Source organism: Sus scrofa, chromosome 7 (assembly GCF_000003025.6).
Source record: "Sus scrofa isolate TJ Tabasco breed Duroc chromosome 7, Sscrofa11.1, whole genome shotgun sequence".
Taxonomy (NCBI): Eukaryota; Metazoa; Chordata; class Mammalia; order Artiodactyla; family Suidae; genus Sus; species Sus scrofa.
Window position 1 is genome coordinate 29,412,503 of NC_010449.5, and position 18,410 is coordinate 29,430,912.

The window sequence follows — 18,410 nt, forward strand, 5'->3', positions numbered from 1 at the left end:
CCCTAGCCTGGGAACCTCCATATGCCGCGGGAGTGGCCCAAGAAATGGCAAAAAGACAAAAAAAAAAAAAAGTAGGGTAAAGGCCAGCTAGATAAAAAACCTACTGAGAGGAGTTCCCGTCGTGGCGCAGTGGTTAACGAATCCGACTAGGAACCATGAGGTTGCGGGTTCGGTCCCTGCCCTTGCTCAGTGGGTTAACGATCCGGCGTTGCCGTGAGCTGTGGTGTAGGTTGCAGACGCGGCTCGGATCCCGCGTTGCTGTGGCTCTGGCGTAGGCCGGTGGCTACAGCTCTGATTGGACCCCTAGCCTGGGAACCTCCATATGCCGAGGAGCGGCCCAAGAAATGGCAACAACAACAAAAGACAAAAAAAAAAAAAAAAAAAAAAAAAAAACCTACTGAGAGATTAAGAAAAAGAAGAACTGTGATGTGCAGCCTTTGCAACAGTGCTTTTACAAAAGTGTATATTGGAGTTCCCTGGTGGCTCAGTGGGTTAAGCACCTTGCATGGTCACTGCTGTGGTGGGTTACTGCTGTGGCAGGGGTTCAATCCCTGGCCTGGGAAATTCGGTATGTGTCAGGCGCAGCCAAAAAAAAAAAAGTATATACTATAATCACATAGTGAGGAGTTTCTGCAAACTGTGGATCCCAAGACCCCATCACCAGCACCCTGAATCAGAATCTGGCAAAGTACTCCTGGACCACTGAATATAGTCAACCCTCCATATCCACTGGTTCTGCATCCTCGGATTCAACCAACCATGGATAGAAAATATTCCCCCCAAATCCCAGAAAGTTCCAAAAAGCAAAACTTGAATTTGCTGTGTGTTGGAAAACTACTTACAAAGAGTTTCCATTGTATCTACAACAATTTACTTAGCATTTAATCATACTTGTTATTATAAATAATTTATAAATGATTTAAAGTACATAGGGGAATACGCATAAGTTCTATGCAAATACCATGCCATTTTACTATGGAACCTGAGTCCTTGGGGGTCTGTTGGCGTCCTCAGATGAATCCCTGGAGATACCCCAGGACAGCTTTGCAGGAGATTATAAGCAAACATGGCTGGAGCATTTCAGGAAGTCCTAAGAGCACAAGCAGGGAATGCGTTTGGATAGAAGAGTCTGGAGTCAGTTCAAATAAACTATTCAAGAGGAAGAGGTTAAAGATACAAGAGAGATGGACACATCAACAGGGTGGTTCCTAAGGAGACAGAAAGACTGGGACAAGGAAGCAGAAGCAAGTGGGGGTCCAGCTGGTTTGGGCAGGCTTCCATTTCTTCTGCAAAGGAGAAGGGACCATTTATGGAGAGGCTGAGATGTATCCCCTTCATTAATAAGAGTATTGTTAGGAAATTGCTATCTATGTCTTTATATTGGAAAATTATTATATTTTCATGGATATGACCCATGATGGAACACATCTGCGTAACAGTGGACTGAACCACGAATGTCTAAATGAAGGAATGAGGAAACGTGGGAAATGGCTACCATCCCAAGACATTTGTGTCTGACCTGAACTCAGTAGGATTCCCTTATGGAAGGAAGGCATTTCTTTGTGAAGGTTCTCCCCTGTCGAGAAGTTAATCCGCACATTTATTCAACGGGTCTTTCTTGAGCACCTACTTGATTCCAGGTATTGGTCAAGCTGCTGAGGATAAAGCTGGGAGTAAGACCAATTCTCTGCCCAGGAGAGCTTGCCTTTGAGATGGATGTGAGACACAAGAGCAGTTAACACATGGTGACATTTCATAGGGTGATAAGCGACCCGTTGGAAAGTGGGGTCGGGGGTGGGAATGGTGGTGGGCGGTTGGGTCTGGAGTGTGTGTGCATAAGTGACACTATGGAGGTGACGTTTGAGATCTAAAGCAGGCACCTCTGAGAAGGTCTGGGACAGAACTTTGGAGGCGGAAGAAGAAGCGAGTGAGACTAGAACACACTAGAACGAAGGGCAGAGACGCCACAGAGGGGGCGGAGGGGGCAGCAGGGTGAGAAGTGGGGAGGTGACAGGTGAGAGCCAGCCGGGTTCAGAGCATGCTCGGGTCTAAGCTCAAGAACGTTAAAGAACGTTCCCGCCGCTCCGAAAGGGGCAGAGCTCAAAGCATCCTTTTATAGTCTAAGACAGTCACTTTATTCCAGAACTTCCCGGAACTAAGTCCTTGCAGGTAATACTGCATGGTTTTCTGGCAGCTGCTACCTGAGGTCAAAGACAGGTCGTCGGTCAGCTGTGGGACAGATCACGTGACTGACCCTAGCGCCTGAGGCCAGGTGGGGGCCTTCCGGGATCCGCGCAGGTGATGCGCCCAAGCCCTGCCTGGATCGGCGCTCGCCGTTTCCACCGCTGAGCGCCTCAGCTCCTGCAGCTTCCCGGGAATGCCTCATCCAGCCTCTCCCCAGTCCTGGCCGGACGTGCAGGAGCTGCTTTCTGCCAGGGTTCCCTAGCAGCTCGCACTGGAGATCCAGATCCAAAACCCACCCTCTGGCCACGGCCCCCGGAAAGGGGGCGGGTGGGGGCGCGAACCTTATCTCGGGCTCCGCCTCCAGGGGCCGGAGCGTCCAGCGCGCGCTGCACCGGCCACCGCAGGCAGACGGGCTCCGGTCTCGGAGAAGGTGAGGGCTGCTGACCCGCTCCAGCCCAGGTCGTGCCCGGGCCGCGGTCTGTCACTCCCGGGACCTCCCAGGACCTCCCGGCCCCCGCGGAGCGCGCGGCTGCAGCTACAGCACCTCTGACCCAGGACGCGCGCCAGGTAAGGTAGCACTTCCTTCTCCCCTGTCCCCGCCGGCATGACACACAGAGGACCTCAGGCTAGCCTTCCCGCGGCTGCAGTTTGCACTTTGCAACCCCCAGGGTGCAGTTTCTCCCTCGCGCGCGGAGGCGGTGGGCGAACCGCGAGGTGGAGTGCGCGCTCGGGCAGGAGGCTGGGACCGAGCGCTGGACCCAGGCTTTGTCCTGCAAAGTCACCGGGCAGTCCTATAATTTTGGGAGCCTCTCTGGGCGCTGGTTTCTGCTCACAACACTTGGCCTCTGAGTATGAATAATGTGGCGTGATTTACTACCCCCAGCTCATCCCCGTCCGCCTAGCTCTTTGTGGAAGGGGCTGCGGTGTCCACACGTGGGGCGCGCGGGGCCGTGGGCTGTACGGGTTGCACCCGAAGTGCTTTTAGGGGCTCACTTGGGGGAGCCTAAAAATTCTGGTGCTGGACCTGCACCCCGATCGGTAAAATCGGAGTCGCTCGGAGTGGGGCTTCGCGCACCCACAGTTTCGAAACCTCTCAGTTGATTCCCTGGTGGAGTAGTTTGGGAACCGGTGAGTGACAGCCGGGGTGCTCAAAGGAAAAGGGAGGGAGCGGGGGTCTCTGGCTGGCGGCGGCGGCAGCAGCAGCATCACATGGGAACTTTTAGAAGTGCAAAATCTAGGGCCCGGCTGCGGAGGCCTAGTGCCCCTGGGTCTGAAACTCTGAGGTGGGGGCCCAGCCCGCTGGGTCTTTAATGGGCCGTCCAGGTCCTGCTGGGCTGGCTCCCTCTGGAGAACTCTGGGTTGGATCCCAGTGGAGGGAGGGCAGCCGCCTTGGAATTTCCCTCCAGAGTTAGGAGGAGGAGGAGACAGACCCCTTTTCAGAAAATCTTAATTATTTATCCGTAGGGTTTTACTCATCTTTGAAAAAATACAGTGGGCTTTAGAGGATCCTATAAAGGACAGAGACTTAGCCATCATCTCCCGCAATGTTTGCTAGTTGAGAACATTTTTCTCTTTATTTAGAGGAAAGCCAAAGAATAAATGTACCTGAGTCTTCTGGCTGGAAGAACATGAATATTGGCTCTTGAGAAGATGGTCCCTCATCCTCCCTGGCATCAGGGAACCTTACGGGACTCGTGTGAAGTTTTTCCTTTTTAAGCAATTGAAGGTTTAAAGGAATCACACCCGTTCTCCAGAGTGCATTGCAGGTCTCTGGATTATCTGAGTGGCTTTTTTTTTTTTTTTTTTTTTTTTTTCTTTTAATAGAGATCTGAGATTTCAAAATTTTGGCTAAAAAAAAAAAATTCCAGCTGTTCCTAAGTCATTAGTACAGAAATAGAATGACTTTGCAAACAGGCCTAAACACATTAGAAAATCTGACATTGGGTAAAAAAGCTAGAATAGGCATTACTGCAGCCCTAGCACAGTGTGCTGGGTGGACATGGTGCTGAGTGTACCAAGACTTTCTGTGCAGAAAACACTTATTTCCAAGATGCCCTTTTCAGTGCCCATTTGGGATGACAAAAAGACTTGTTAGGGGGCAGGTACTAAGCTTGCGTGTGCAGAAGTGGGGGACATATAGGTAGTGGCTAGGACTGGGCACCTCCAAGTGAGGCTCAAGCTGCAGGTTCACGACCTACTCTCCCTCTCTGTACTCTGGGACATTTGGATAACTCAGTGAGCCTCACTTTCCTCATCTGTAAAATGGGCACTGTTACAGTGCAACACATACTTCTTAATTCTCACCTCGTCAGCATTAAAGGAAATCATGCTTCTAAAGCATCTAGCATAGTAAATTAAATATTCGTTAGCTCGAAATGTGCACACACGCACAAACTAAAAAACAAAACAGAAAGACAAATACCATATGATATCATTTATATGCAGAATCAAAACTTCTCAACACAAATGAACTTAATTACAAAACAGAAACAGACATAGAGAGCAGACTTGTGGTTGCCAAGGGGGAGAAGGATGGGCGAGGGATGGCCTGGGAGTTTGGATTCGTAGATGCAAACTGTTACATCTAGGATGGAGAAACAACAAGGTCCAACAGTATACACAGGGAATGATAGTCAATATCCTGCGATAAACCATCATGGGCAAGAATATGGAAAGGATACATATACAGGTATACATAGTACTTTGCCCTACAGCAGAAATTAACACAACATTGCAAATTAACAGTAACATTTTAAAACAACAACAGCAAAAAACCTAATCCCCAAACACTTTGGAATGAAACATACGTTGATAACATGGTCACATTGCCTTTTTACACGTGTTTATATCCCAACCTCACCCTTCGAATTCACAGTTTTTCCTTCTTACTAGAATGTGAACATGTGGACATCCTCAAATTATCTTCATGATTTTTATTATTGTATGTTTTATATAGAACTTTCTAGGAAAAAAATATGGTAGATTATCTTCAAATTAACAGGCTAGTTTTTTGCTGTTTTGTTTTTTCATCTACTCACTGTCTTTGGTAAAGGATCTCGCCATCTGGTGGAATTTGTAATCTGTTCACACTCACATTTAAATAACCTTAAACCTGGCTTTCCAGAATATCATTCCTTATAGAAGAAAATTCAGATGGTAAGCATGGCATGCTGTGGCCAAGAGAACCTGTTGAGAAGTGGTATCTGGTATTTCCTAGGTTCTTGAGAGAGTGAAAAATGAAACCTTATCCAGTTACATCAAGACCATGTAAGACAATATAAGAGAGAGCAAATTGAGGACACAGTAAGAACGGGCCTAAACTGGCAGAAAGGGTAGGTGAGGTAATTCGTGTCCTTTTTCTCTTTAGCTGCAATAATTTTAGAATGCTTCAAAACCCACATACAGAAAAAGCAATTCTTTTTGTGTTATTTGATTGGGACTGATCTGGATCGTCCTCTTAGGACCAAATAGTTCTAGTAAAAGAAATTTATGGGTATTAATTCCAAAAAGGATGCAAATGATTCTGTACTTTGAAATTAGTCTTGTTTGTTTGTTTGTCTGTCTTTTTGCCATTTCTTGGGCCACTCCCGAGGCATATGGAGGTTCCCAGGCTAGGAGTCTAATCAGAGCTGTAGCCACCGGCCTACACCAGAGCCATAGCAACGCGGGATCCGAGCCACGTCTGCAACCTACGCCACAGCTCACGGCAACGCTGGATCCTTAACCCACTGAGCAAGGCCAGGGATCGAACCTGCAACCTCATGGTTCCTAGTTGGATTCGTTAACCACTGAGCCAGGATGGGAACTCCTTGTTTGTTTTGTTTTGTTTGGCCATGCCTGTGGAGGTTCTGGGGTCAGGGATGGAACCCCATCCACAGCAGTGATCCAAACTACAGCAATGACAGTGCCAGATGCTTAACCCACTGAGCCACCAGGGGACTCTGAAATTAGTCTCGATTCTCCTTTCATTTCAGGGCTCAACTGAATATTAGATTTCTAACTTCGAGTGCCTTTTTTAGGACTCATCTCCCATCTCTAAATGGAAGAGGTTGAATCCTTCCTGCTCCTCTCTTCTCTGACTTCTGCAAGACGAGGCATAATGCGGGTACTGCACATCGGCCTCTTAGTAACTCCTCCACTCAGGAAATCAGGTCTTTATTGGGATCCTTTTGAAATGAGAATGTAATGTTCTTAAATTGGATATAGTTAGAATTCAGCATTAGTAAATTGAATGTAGTTACAGTTTAACGGAAGTGGGATTTTCTCGGGCTCCCTGTGTACGAAGTGAGCTGTGGACGTGGGAGGAGAAGAGGCCCAGCTCTCAATGGGAACAACGAAGGCGGGTGGCAGCAAATTCACAGGCTCGGTAATCAAATTGTGTCTCCCGGATAACGTAACTCAAGGGCTGAGAGTCTGTGGTGTCGCAATTCAGCCACAGGATGTGGCAGCACCCTTGCTGCGTGGCCAATTAGGAATGATGCTTATTGCAACGTTCCACAAGGATTTTATGATGCTCCGCTGTGGGCACCAGGCCCAGAGCAGAGCTCATCAAAGACGTTAGCTTAATTGCACTGGGTTTTCACAAGCGGGCTCACCTGGAAAGGTTTTGACGGCATTCATTGAGGTTCATTTATGGCAAGGGCCCCATTTGTTCCAGAGGTGATGGTTTTAACTATTCAGGTGGATCTTGAAAGTCTTGTGAGTAAAACACATCACAGGAAATGGGTACATGTTTTTATTTGGTATTTGTTATCTTTGCATTGGATTGCTCAGCGTGCAGCAGTAATGCCTTCGCTGGACTCATCATTCTTGTGAGAACGTTGAAAGGTTTCTTTCAGACAAGTGAGCCAGTCTCACGCGCAGAGGTAGCCGTGTAGGCTGGCTCTCCGGCTCACTCCATCTCCTGGTTAAGGACAGGCACTCCGCAGTCACGATGCCAAGCCTTCAACCCCGATTCCGTCCCTTACTGGTTGTGTGAACTTCGACAAGTTGCGAAACCTTCCTTTGCTTGTGTTTCCTTGTTGGTAAAATTGAGGTGATGGTACCTACCTCGGTGGGACTGTCCCAAAGAGTCAGTGAATTCCCATCTATAAAGTTCTCCTCACAGTGCCTGGCTCAGAGTATACACTTGATAAGAATTTGCTGTCAGACATGACTGATGGTTTAAGCTGATGCTCTCTTTTTTGTTTTCACTTCTGAAAATGTAGGTTACATTCATTCAATGCTTTTCCTGTTTTAGCTAGCGGAAGAATTTGTTTCCAAAGAAGTGAAGTACTTCAAGTTTCTCAGAAAATAATACAACCTTTTACTGTATTGGGGTGTGTGTGTGTGTGTGTGTGTGTGTGGCGGGGGGCAGGCCAAGGCATGCAGAAGTTCCCAGGCCCAGGGATCAAACCCATCCCACAGCAGACAGCCAAGCCACAGTAGTGACAGTACCAGATCTGTAACCCACTGAGCCACCAGGGAACTCCATGAAAACAGTACAGCCTTTCGAACAACATTCTAGAAGTTCTCAGATGCTGCTGCTGCTGCTGCTGCTGTGTCCTGAGACCACACTTTGCAAATCGATGCTTTGCCCCACTGGTTCCCAAACGCCGCAGCACATTGGAATGGCCTGAGAACAGTTTTCTAGCATGTTGATGCCTAAACTGATTAAAAAGTTAATCAGTTGGGTTAATTTATTGTGAAAAGGAATAAAGTAATCATGTGCTTAAAAAAAGAGAGGCCATGTAGCATTACACAGCAACTGTATTCAGGGGGGTCCCCTGTACACATAGAGTTTTTAGAAGGGTAAGGGATGTTAGAATCGGTCTAATACAGTTGAGGATGCAGCATCCTGGAGACGTCACCCTTGGCCAACAGCTCAGATCACAGGGACACCAAATAACAACTCAGGTTTTCTGTGTTCTGCTCCATACAGTTTTTTTGTTGTTGTTGTTGTTGTTGTTGTTGTTGCTGCTATTTCTTGGGCCGCTCCCGCAGCATATGGAGGTTCCCAGGCTAGGGGTTGAATCGGAGCTGTAGCCACCGGCCTACGCCAGAGCCATAGCAACGCGGGATCCGAGGCGCGTCTGCAACCACCACCACAGCTCACAGCAACGCCGGATCGTTAACCCACTGAGCAAGGTCAGGGATCGAACCTGCAACCTCATGGTTCCTAGTTGGATTCGTTAACCACTGCGCCACGACGGGAACTCCCCTGCTCCATACATTTTTAATTCAATTACCTTGTCTTCTGAAAAGTCAGATGCTGTGACGAGGCATATAATCCAAGATAGAGTGCCATGGGGATTCTACAGACCTGTCTGTCCCTCTTGACCCAGTTTGATTTCAGGGTTATTTATTGAAAGGATCTTCTAAATAAAAACCCACTGAAACCAATACGGCCAACACGTGGGAACCTATAGCCATTGATTGGGAAAAGGATGATTTTTTTTTCCCACTAGATTTATCAGTTCTAAGGATTCAATTCTGTTTCTTTAGCATTTTGGTTTTTACTAATGAAAAACTCAAGAGCTATCTTTGAAAATTTTAGGAAACGTTGACAGTTTTCTTAAGTCCAAGTGTGGGGACCTTCTGGGAATCCTGCCTGTTGCTTGTGTTTGATTCAACATTGGATTTTTGTTTTGACTTGTTTTGTTTTGATCTAGGTCAGTGTAGCCATGATTGCAGTGTTAGGTTACCCGTTAACTGTTTGCTTTTACAGTTATTGTGTCAAGAAGAAAAGATTAAGGACCAACAAGAGTTTCTTTTTAAATTCTCAGTAAAAAGGAAGTTCTAGGGAAGTTGGGGCTTGATAGGAAGTTCTTCTAAAAATGTCCTTTGGAAATTTCATTTTCAAATGTCTTATATGTAATGGGACAAAAAAAAAACACTCAGAATATATGTATTATATTTTAATGGCAATTTGCAAATCCAGAGGGGATTCAGTGATTGAAACAACTTGTTGAAATATATACTTTTTAAAATGCTAACCCTGGAGTTCTCACCATGGTGCAGTGGGTTAAGAATCCAACTGCGCAGCTTAGGTCACTGCAGAGGCGCCGATTTGATCCCCGGCCGAGAGCAGTGAGTTAAAGGATCCAGTGTTGCCACAGCTACAGTGAAAGTCGCAGCTGCAGCTTGGATTCAGTCCCTGGCCAGGGAACTTCCATATCCTGTGGGTGTGGTCATTAAAAAAAAAAAAATGCGGAGTTCCTGTCGTGGCTCAGTGGTTAATGAATCCGACTAGGAACCATGAGGTTTTGGGTTCGATCCCTGACCTTGCTCAGTGGGTTAAGGATCCAGCATTGCTGTGAGCTGTGGTGTGGGTTGCAGATGCGGCTTGGATCCTGCATTGCTGTGGTTCTGGTCTAGGCCTTCGGCTGCAGCTCTGATTAGACCCCTAGCCTGGGGAACCTCCATATGCCGAGGGAGCAGCCCTAGAAAAGGCAAAAAAAAAAAAAAAAAAAAGCTAATCCTGTCGAATATATTTTTTTCTACTCAATGAGGAAGAGAGAATTTGATTCCACCTTGGGGGAGTGTCCAGGCATGTGTTTTCCAGTGGTACCAGAATTCGCAAGACTGTTAAAGATAAGATGGGGGGGGGGCATTCTTTGTTAGGAGTTCCCCTACTCATCAGATGGCGATGGAGAGCTCAGCTATCCTGGGGGATTCGGAGAAATTGCTGTGTTCAGTTCAGTAGGTCTATTAATAGCCAATTGGCAGTTTTCTTTTTTTTAATGGAAAGCTCCCTTTAATTTATTATATAAAAATGACATTTTGTACATATTTTAAATGAAAACATGTATAAGGCAAAAATAGCTCTGACTTAAACTTAGAAAATTAACAAGCATAGCGTGATGTGGCACTTTGTTTCTTCAACCATTTTTTTTGTTTGTTTTTTAGGGCCACATCCGCGGCCTATGGAAGCTCCCAGGCTAGGGGTCGAATCAAGCTACAGCGGCTGGCCTACACCACAACCACAGCAATGCAGGAGCTGAGCCATGTCTGCAACCTACACCACAGCTCAGGGCAATGCTGAATCCTTAACCCACTGAGCATGGCCAGGGATCGAACCCATATCCTCATGGATCCTAGTCAGGTTCCTTAACTGCTGAGCCATGAAGGGAGCTCCCTCAAACTACTTTTGATTCTCATTTAACATAATGTCCTGAATCAGTCTTTGGAATGGGTTGAGTTTTTTTTTTACAAATTTTTTATTGAAATATAGTTGATTTACAATGTTGAGTTAGTTCCAGGCGTACAGCAAAGTGATTCCATTACACAGATACATACTCTTTTTTAGATTCTTTTCCATTAGAGGTTATTACAAGATACTGAGTAGAGTTCCCTGTGCTGTACAGTAGGTCCTTGCTGGTTATCTATTTTATGTACAGTAATATGTAAATATGTTAATCCCTAACTCCTAATTTATCCATCCTCCCTTCTTTCTCACAAGTTTTTTTTCTATGTGAGTCTATTTCTGTTTTATAAATTAGTTCATGTATATCATATTTTTAGATTTCACATATAAGCAGTATTGTATATTTATCTTTGTCTGACTTCACTTAGTATAATCTCTAGGTCCATCCATGTCATTACAAATGGCATTGTTTCATTCTTTTTTATGGCTGAGTAGTATTCCATTGTGTATATATACCACATCTTCTTTATCCATTGATACATGCACCCCAGTGTTCATGGCAGCGCTATTTACAATAGCCAAGACATGGAAGCAACCCAAATGTCTCAATGACAGATGAATGTGATTTGAATTTATATCTTGGCAAGAAGTAGAGAGGTTACCCCAGAGAAAGGCACTACAGAAAAGAAAAACAAGATGCCAAGAATGTGGGCAATGGCACTACCTCCCCGTAGAAACCCCATCCCTTGGGCAGTCTGCCTTTCCATCCTTGCACAGTTCCTTCACTTTCTCCCCCTGTTCAGATCCCTTGTTAGCCAGCATGTCTGCACTAAGGTTTGATGAGAGAGAATGAAAGATGCTCTGTGGGGAGCAGGGCTGCCATGGTAACTGCCTTAGCCTAAATGGTCCAGGCACTTCCTCCTTAGGTCCCTTTGGAGTGAGGAAGGAGCAGGGATGAAAAGAAAAGGTGGGATTCAGAGCTCGTAATGGGACGTGGAGGCACATGGAACCTTATTCGAACTCCTGTATATTTCATGGCAGGAAGAATGTGAGTGTGGAGGATGAGCAAGTAGGCACCTACCGTCTAAGCTGTGTGTCATTTCCATTCTACCATTTGAATAATAGTAATAATATTTATACCTGAAGTGCTAAATAAACACCCTCATTATTTTCAAGAAGGGTGTGGACCAGCAAATGAGAAACCTGGTTTCTCATTCCAGTCTACCACCAAGTTAACTGAGAAGTTGGTACCTGGAGTTCCCGTCGTGGCGCAGTGGTTAACGAATCCGACTAGGAACCATGAGGTTGCGGGTTCGGTCCCTGCCCTTGCTCAGTGGGTTAATGATCCGGCGTTGCCGTGAGCTGTGGTGTAGGTTGCATACGCGGCTCAGATCCTGCATTGCTGTGGCTGTGGTGTAGGCCAGAGGCTACAGCTCCGATTCGACCCCTAGCCTGGGAACCTCCATATGCCGTGGATGTGGCCCTAAAAGACAAAAAGACAAAAAAAAAAAAAAAAAAAAAAAAAGAACCGCAGCTTACAGCATCATTCCCCCCTTTAGGAAATGAGCTTCCTGAGAAATGTAGCATTCATTTTTCTTTTTCTTTTCTTTTTTTAAAAATTATAGTTGATTTACAGTGTTGTGTCAATTTCTGCTGTACAGCATAGTGACTCAGTTGTATACACACACACACACATCCTTTTTCTCATATTATCTCCCATCATGTTCTGTCACAAGTGATTGGATAGAGTTCCCTGTGCTATACAGCAGGACCTCGTTGCTTATCCATTTAAAATGTCACGGTTTGCATCTACTAATCCTAACATTCTTAAAATCCTCATAATAACGCTCTTGAATATTCACCGAAGATGGATGAATGGGAAGTAATGAAATAACAGATCTCTTTATTCAAGAAAACTATATTTTCCTTATCTTGATGCCCAAACCAGTTTTTCTTTGGCCTTCACGTGGGAATTATCTAAATGATTTTCAGTGGTTTTTTTCAACACTTGAAAAAAATTTTTTTCTGTTTAATTGTGGGTTCTCTGAGGGAAAGCATGTTTATATGAGTAATCAAATTATATTTTTGTGCTTGAAATTGCATGTTTCCCCAAATGTTAACAATTGTGTTTGGGAAGTAGCATAATAGATATTTTCTTTCCTGCTTTTCTTTTTCACTATTTTTTAATACACATATATTACTTTAATAATGCAAAAATGAATGCATAACTACCTGCTTTGTAGAAGATAACATTTGAAATTGTATTTTTTTTTCCCCTCTTTTTTGGCTGCCCCATGGCATATGTCATATCCCGGGTCAGGGATCAGATCTGAGTTGCAATGCCAACCAACCCACTGTGCCGGGCCAAGGATTGAACCCAGGGCTCCCAAGACGCCACCCACCCCCTTGTGCCACTGCAGAACTCCTTGAAAATGTAATTTTAAATTCCTATAAACAGGAGTTCCCGTCGTGGCTCAGTGGTTAACGAATCTGACTAGGAACCATGGGGTTGCAGGTTTGATCCCTGGCCTCACTCAGTGGGTTAAGGATCCGGCATTGCCATGAGCTGTGGTGTAGGTCGCAGACCCGGCTCAGATCCTGCGTTGCTGTGGCTCTGGTTTAGGCCGGCAGCTACAGCTCCCATTTGACCCCTAGCCTGGGAACCTCCATATGCCGTGGGTGCAGCCCTAGAAAAGACAAAAACAAAAAAAACAAAAACAAAAAACAAAAAAAAACACCAAAAAAAATTCCCATAAACATAGAAATAATGACACTACAGTGTGACCAATTTATGTTCCTGTAACTGATAAAGTACACACTGTGCCAGATGTACTTTTAAATACCAGACACACTAATTACAAATAGTAAAATCTGGCTATAGTGACACAAGGAATTTTTCCTAAAAGCACAAAATCACTTAATAACTCCCTGCCAATGCCAAAAGAATTATTATGAACTCCAGTACCTTAGAGCCATATAATAGCTGAGGCGGGGGCTACAGGCATGGCCCTGAGACTTGGCACCTGTGTGACCTCATACGAGGTATTTAAAAGCAAAGCAAATTGATCTGTCAGGCATCATCTGTCAAGATGCTCATAGGACCTGCTTCATGAGGAATCAGTGGAATAACACGGACCTTTTAGATAGTGCCTGGCCTTAATGAATCCGACTAGGATCCGTGGCTTCACTCAGTGGGTTAAGGATCCGGCGTTGCAGTCAGCTGTGGTGTAGGTCACAGACATAGCTTGGATCTGGCATTGCTGTGGCTCTGGCGTAGGCTGGCAGCTCTAGCTCTGATTTGACCCCTAGCCTGGGAACTTCCATAGGCCGCAGGTGCAGCCTTAAAAAAATAGGTATAAAAAAAGAGTGCCTGGCGGTTCAAAGCACTCAAATTAGCTCTTATCATAAGTATTATATTCTCCCTGCTTCTGAGCTTGTTCACACCTGGGACTGGAGGTCTTGCTTGTGGAAGATGTGGCGCCACATCAGACGAGGCTGTCCTCCATAGTGTCCTCCAGGACGCCTGGGTCATGGCGCAGAGGCAAATCCGGATTGTCACCCTTCTCCACGTTGTGCTGGGATTGCCAGGGAGTATGTGTGCCCAGGCTAGCCACACACTGGTGGCGATGACAGGCTCTTGAGAGCAACTGCTATGACTCTTGAGTGTCGATTCTGGAGTCTGAGAGGCTGACACCCTTTGCCCGAAGCATGTCCCCAGTCACTGTGGTTGGTTCCTGGCTGGGGCTGAGGGTGTCTTCAGGTCCATCTTGCTGCTGCAGGTGGTTTTTTCACGAGCTCCTGGGTCAAACACTTGCAGAGGCCTCTGGTTGGGGCCCTGGAGAGCTCATCTTAAGCCTTTGTGACAGTAAGGTCACATTTGTCTCCTCAACCAGGCACCTTTGTGCTGCTATAGCCCAGATGTTGATGCATCTGTATAGAATATGCATTCATTCATCCATTGGGCAAATATTTTTTCAGCTGTCTTGGGGGGCGGCGGGGCTTGTGCCTTAGGCATGAAGAAATTCCCAGACTGGGATCAAATCTGCTCCACAGCGGTGACCTGAGCTGCTGCAGTGACAATGCCAGGTCCTTAACCACTAGGCCACCAGGGAACTCCTTTTTCAGCTCTTTCTATAGATTAATCTAGATTGTAGGGAGACAGCAATAAATGAGACAAGATCCCTGTCCCCAAGGACTCACAATCTCTGCACACTTCCCCACAGCTTCTTTGTAGATCAGGGTTGGCTGTCAGACCACGAAGCTCCCACCCCTGTTCCACCACTGCTCAGAGTAGAGTGTTTCGGGGGAAGCAGTGGTTGAGTTCCTGTGTTAATTGCCTCCACACCCACTCTTCTGAAGGTTATTGTTTATTGTTAGGGTCCCTGGTTGGGTCTGTGTCCTCCAAACTGTGGTGAAGTCTATACACATAATATACATCAGTAAGTTTCTACAGGGTATTTAGACTGGGCACGCAGCCTGCTAATCCAAAAACTAAACAGAACAAAAAACCGTGATAAACTGAATTGAATCAACTGAGATTTGACAGATGGAAGTGATGGAGACACTGGGAAAATCAGAATCGATTATTTTTAGACTACACATGTCAGAGCCCTGGGAAAAATGTAAATATGTTTGAGCTCGGATTCATTCTCAGTTAGTTAATTAAATGAATGTCTGGCCCGTTACCAATATAGGATAGTTAGAGCCATTTCTGTGTCTGTGTTCCCTTAACTGTGCCTCTAAATTCTTTTAATTTTTAGCTGGAGAGTGTCATTTCATTCTGGACAGCTTTTGGCCTGACCTAGTACATCGTTAAATGCTAAGCTGGAGTAGTTACAGTGAGCTTGTGCCTTTAAAATATTTCTACATCATCTTGGATAAGGCTGCCAAGTTGAATTCCACATCCCCCTTCTAGTAACCTGCCATGTTTTCAATCTTCGGGCCTAAAGCAGTCTCAGTAAGACTAGGGAAGCCTTACAGTTTCATAGTTTTAAACTGGATTCGAATACGACTGACTTAAATTTAAAAATAACTGTGCGTCATCTATGAATTCGATGACACTAGGTACCTCGTATAAGTGGAACCACACAGTATTTGCTGTTTTGTGATTGGCATATTTCATTCTGCATCATTTTTATTTTTATTTATTTATTTATTTATGTTTGTCTTTTATCTTTTTAGGGCCACACCCACGGCATATAGGTTCCCAGGCTAGGGGTTTAATCGGAGCTGTAGCTGCCGGCCTATGCCATGGCCACCCACCGCCACGCCAGATCCAAGCCGTGTCTGCAACCTACACCACAGCTCACGGCAACGCTGGATCCTTAACCCACTGAGCGAGGCCAGGGATGGAACCTGCAACCTCACCGTTTCTAGTTGGATTTGTTTCTGCTGCGCCACGACGGGAACTCTCATTCTGCATCATTTTTAAATTTTATTTTTATGAGGGTAGAGTTGATTTACAGTGTTGTGCCAATTTCTGCTGTTCCGCAGAGTGACGCAGTTATATGTATATATACATTCTTTTATATCCTCTTCCATCCTGGTCTATCCCAAGAGACTGGTTATGGTTCCCTGTGCTGTACCGTAGGACCTCATTGCTTATCCATTCGAAATGGAATAGTTTGCATCTGCCAACCCCAACTCCGCATCCATCCCTCTCCCTCCCCCCTCCCCCTTGGCGAAATGCATAGAGACAGAAAGCAGACCCTTGGTTTCCAGCAACAGGGGGAGGAGGCGTGGGGAGTTACTGTTTAATGTGACTGATTGGTGGGAACAGAGGACCAGTCTGGGAAGATGGAAGAGGTTCTGTAGATGGATTTAGTGAAGGCCGTACACCAGTGTGAATGTGCTTAATACGCTGAACTGTGCCCTTAATAAATGGTCCTCCTGATGGTAAATGTTTAAATAAATAAGTAAATGTGTGTGTGTGTGTGTTCCGCCTTCCCCTTCATCCCCTCTCCCAGTGTTTTTTTCCCCCAAGATGAGCACTTATCACAAAGGCAGCTACGGAAGAAACTTCTTCCGTTTGCCTTGCTTTCATTGTTTTAGGCCAGTCTGCTTTCATTGTTTTAGGCCAGTCTGTTGTACCCGAGACAGTGTCCTCAGGGAATCCGGTGACAGTCTTCCCAAACTGCAGTCAGGGCTCCATCAGCCCCCCTTCTCCAGGGTGCAAGACTGCACTGCCGTTGCTCTGGACTCTAGAGAATCTCAGATTGGGACTTTTTTCCTTCAAAACCTTTCTCCTAGGATTTCTGAGTTCTCAGAGCCATCATGTGATGTGTTCTAAAGCAAATGGGGAAGGAAGAAGGTGGATTTTATGATCTGCAGAAGCTGCCAGAGTGGGTTTCCATTGCCCTCATTAGGGAGTTGAGACATTTCAAATGGAAGATACAGAATTTTGAGTTTTGAATATCAAGAGGGGAGAAGGGACAGAAGAACTCCCAAGGAAGCCCTTACTGTGACTTTCATCACTTTGACAACAAGGAGCTGTGGATAATTATAAAAACATTGGTATGTGCTATATGGGAGAAGAAAAGCAACAAGTCAGCAAAATAAATTTCAGTGGCTCTCTTGGTGCCCAGTAGACTGAGGTTGGCCATGGCCCCAGGTTGCTTATGACACAGTTGGGAAATGGACTATTTCTTTTCTTTTCTTTTTGTCTTTTTAGGGCCGCACCTGTGCACATGGAGGTTCCCAGGCTAGGGGTCGAAGCAGAGCTACAGCTGCCGGCCTACACCACAGCCACAGCAACTCGGGATCCTTAACCCACCGAGTGAGGCCAGGGATCGAACCCGCAACCTCATGGTTACTAGTCGGGTTTGTTAACCACTGAGCCACTACCAGAACTCGGAGATGGACTATTTCAAATATAATTTTTAGAAGCAAAATAAGACTGAGCTCTAATCAGAGCTGTAGCCACCGGCCTATGCCAGAGCCACAGCAACACCAAATCCAAGCCGTGTCTGCGGCCGACACCACAGCTCACAGCAATGCTGGATCCTTAGCCCACTGAGCGAGGCCAGGGATCAAACCCGCAACCTCATAGTTCCTAGTCGGATTCATTAACCACTGAGCCACGATGGGAACTCCGAAATGTGACATTCTAAAACTGCCCCTTTGGGGGGGCCATGGTTTGTAGTTAATCTCCAGTCTGGTCAGCCTTCTGTGGATGCACTGAATTTTGATTCATTTTGACCATTGGTTGCTGAAGAAAGGGTGTAACCTTGTTCTTTTCTCCCTGTCGCCCAAGCACAGACTCATTTTTGGCAGCCAGCACAGATTGGTGACTTCAGCCTGCCATTAGCTAAGGCCTTCTGTCTGCTCAGCCCTCCTGCTATCGAGCCAGCTGATTCTTTTGAAACATTCCACAGTCCAGAGTCCAGATCCTAGGATTTTTGTGCGTTCCTTTTGAATTTTGTCTTACTGCAGTTGGCTCATTATTTACCCAGCTGAGATCTTTGGAAATCTACAGGCTTTCATTCAATCAGTCAGAAATCTCTCCTCACTTTACTTTGTCTACGTTTGTGATTTGCAGGTCATCATTTTCTTCAAATGGTGACTGACCAATGAACTCCATAGGAACATGGCAGGAGTCTAAACTACCTCACCAGAAACCTCCTGGCGGGTTGGCACCCACTGATACTCTCCATTGGGGGGCCATTATAATGAGTTTTAGCTTCATAAATGTAAATCTGTTTACCAGGTGACATTTATCTGCTTTCAGTTTTGAAAGACCATAAGCCCAGTCTTCTGAGGTCAGCCTAGTACTCCTTTCAAAAGATTGCAGGTCAGTTTGATGTGATTTCTTTCTTGGCATTTAACAAGCATCATGTAGTGTTTCTGACTCATGCTTTTTTTTTTTTTTTTTTTTAAGTGCTCGCAAACAGGAGTGAGTTTTAGAATATTTAACAAACCGAAAAGCCAGGGCAGCCTTTGTGCAGTGCAGGCCCAGGGTGGTGAGAAGAGATCGCACAGCAGCTTCGCTCTGTGTCAGCTGACATGGGCAGGCTCACCACTGGTTTAAACCTGTGTTTATGAGAGGCATAGGTGCTCTTGACCTTCAGAGCTATTGCTCGTCTCCTTTCTGTTTCTGGTGTGT

The 18,410-nt window shown here is 45.7% G+C and overlaps 1 protein-coding gene across 1 annotated transcript in view; it reads left to right on the forward strand.

Annotated features, from left to right (window-relative positions):
- Positions 2,349-18,410, forward strand: part of COL21A1 (collagen type XXI alpha 1 chain) — a 194,189-nt gene continuing 178,127 nt past the window's right edge. The window contains exon 1 of the mRNA XM_013977769.1: positions 2,349-2,751. The gene's annotated coding sequence lies outside the window, so the exon portion shown is untranslated. The remainder of the gene's footprint in view (positions 2,752-18,410) is intronic.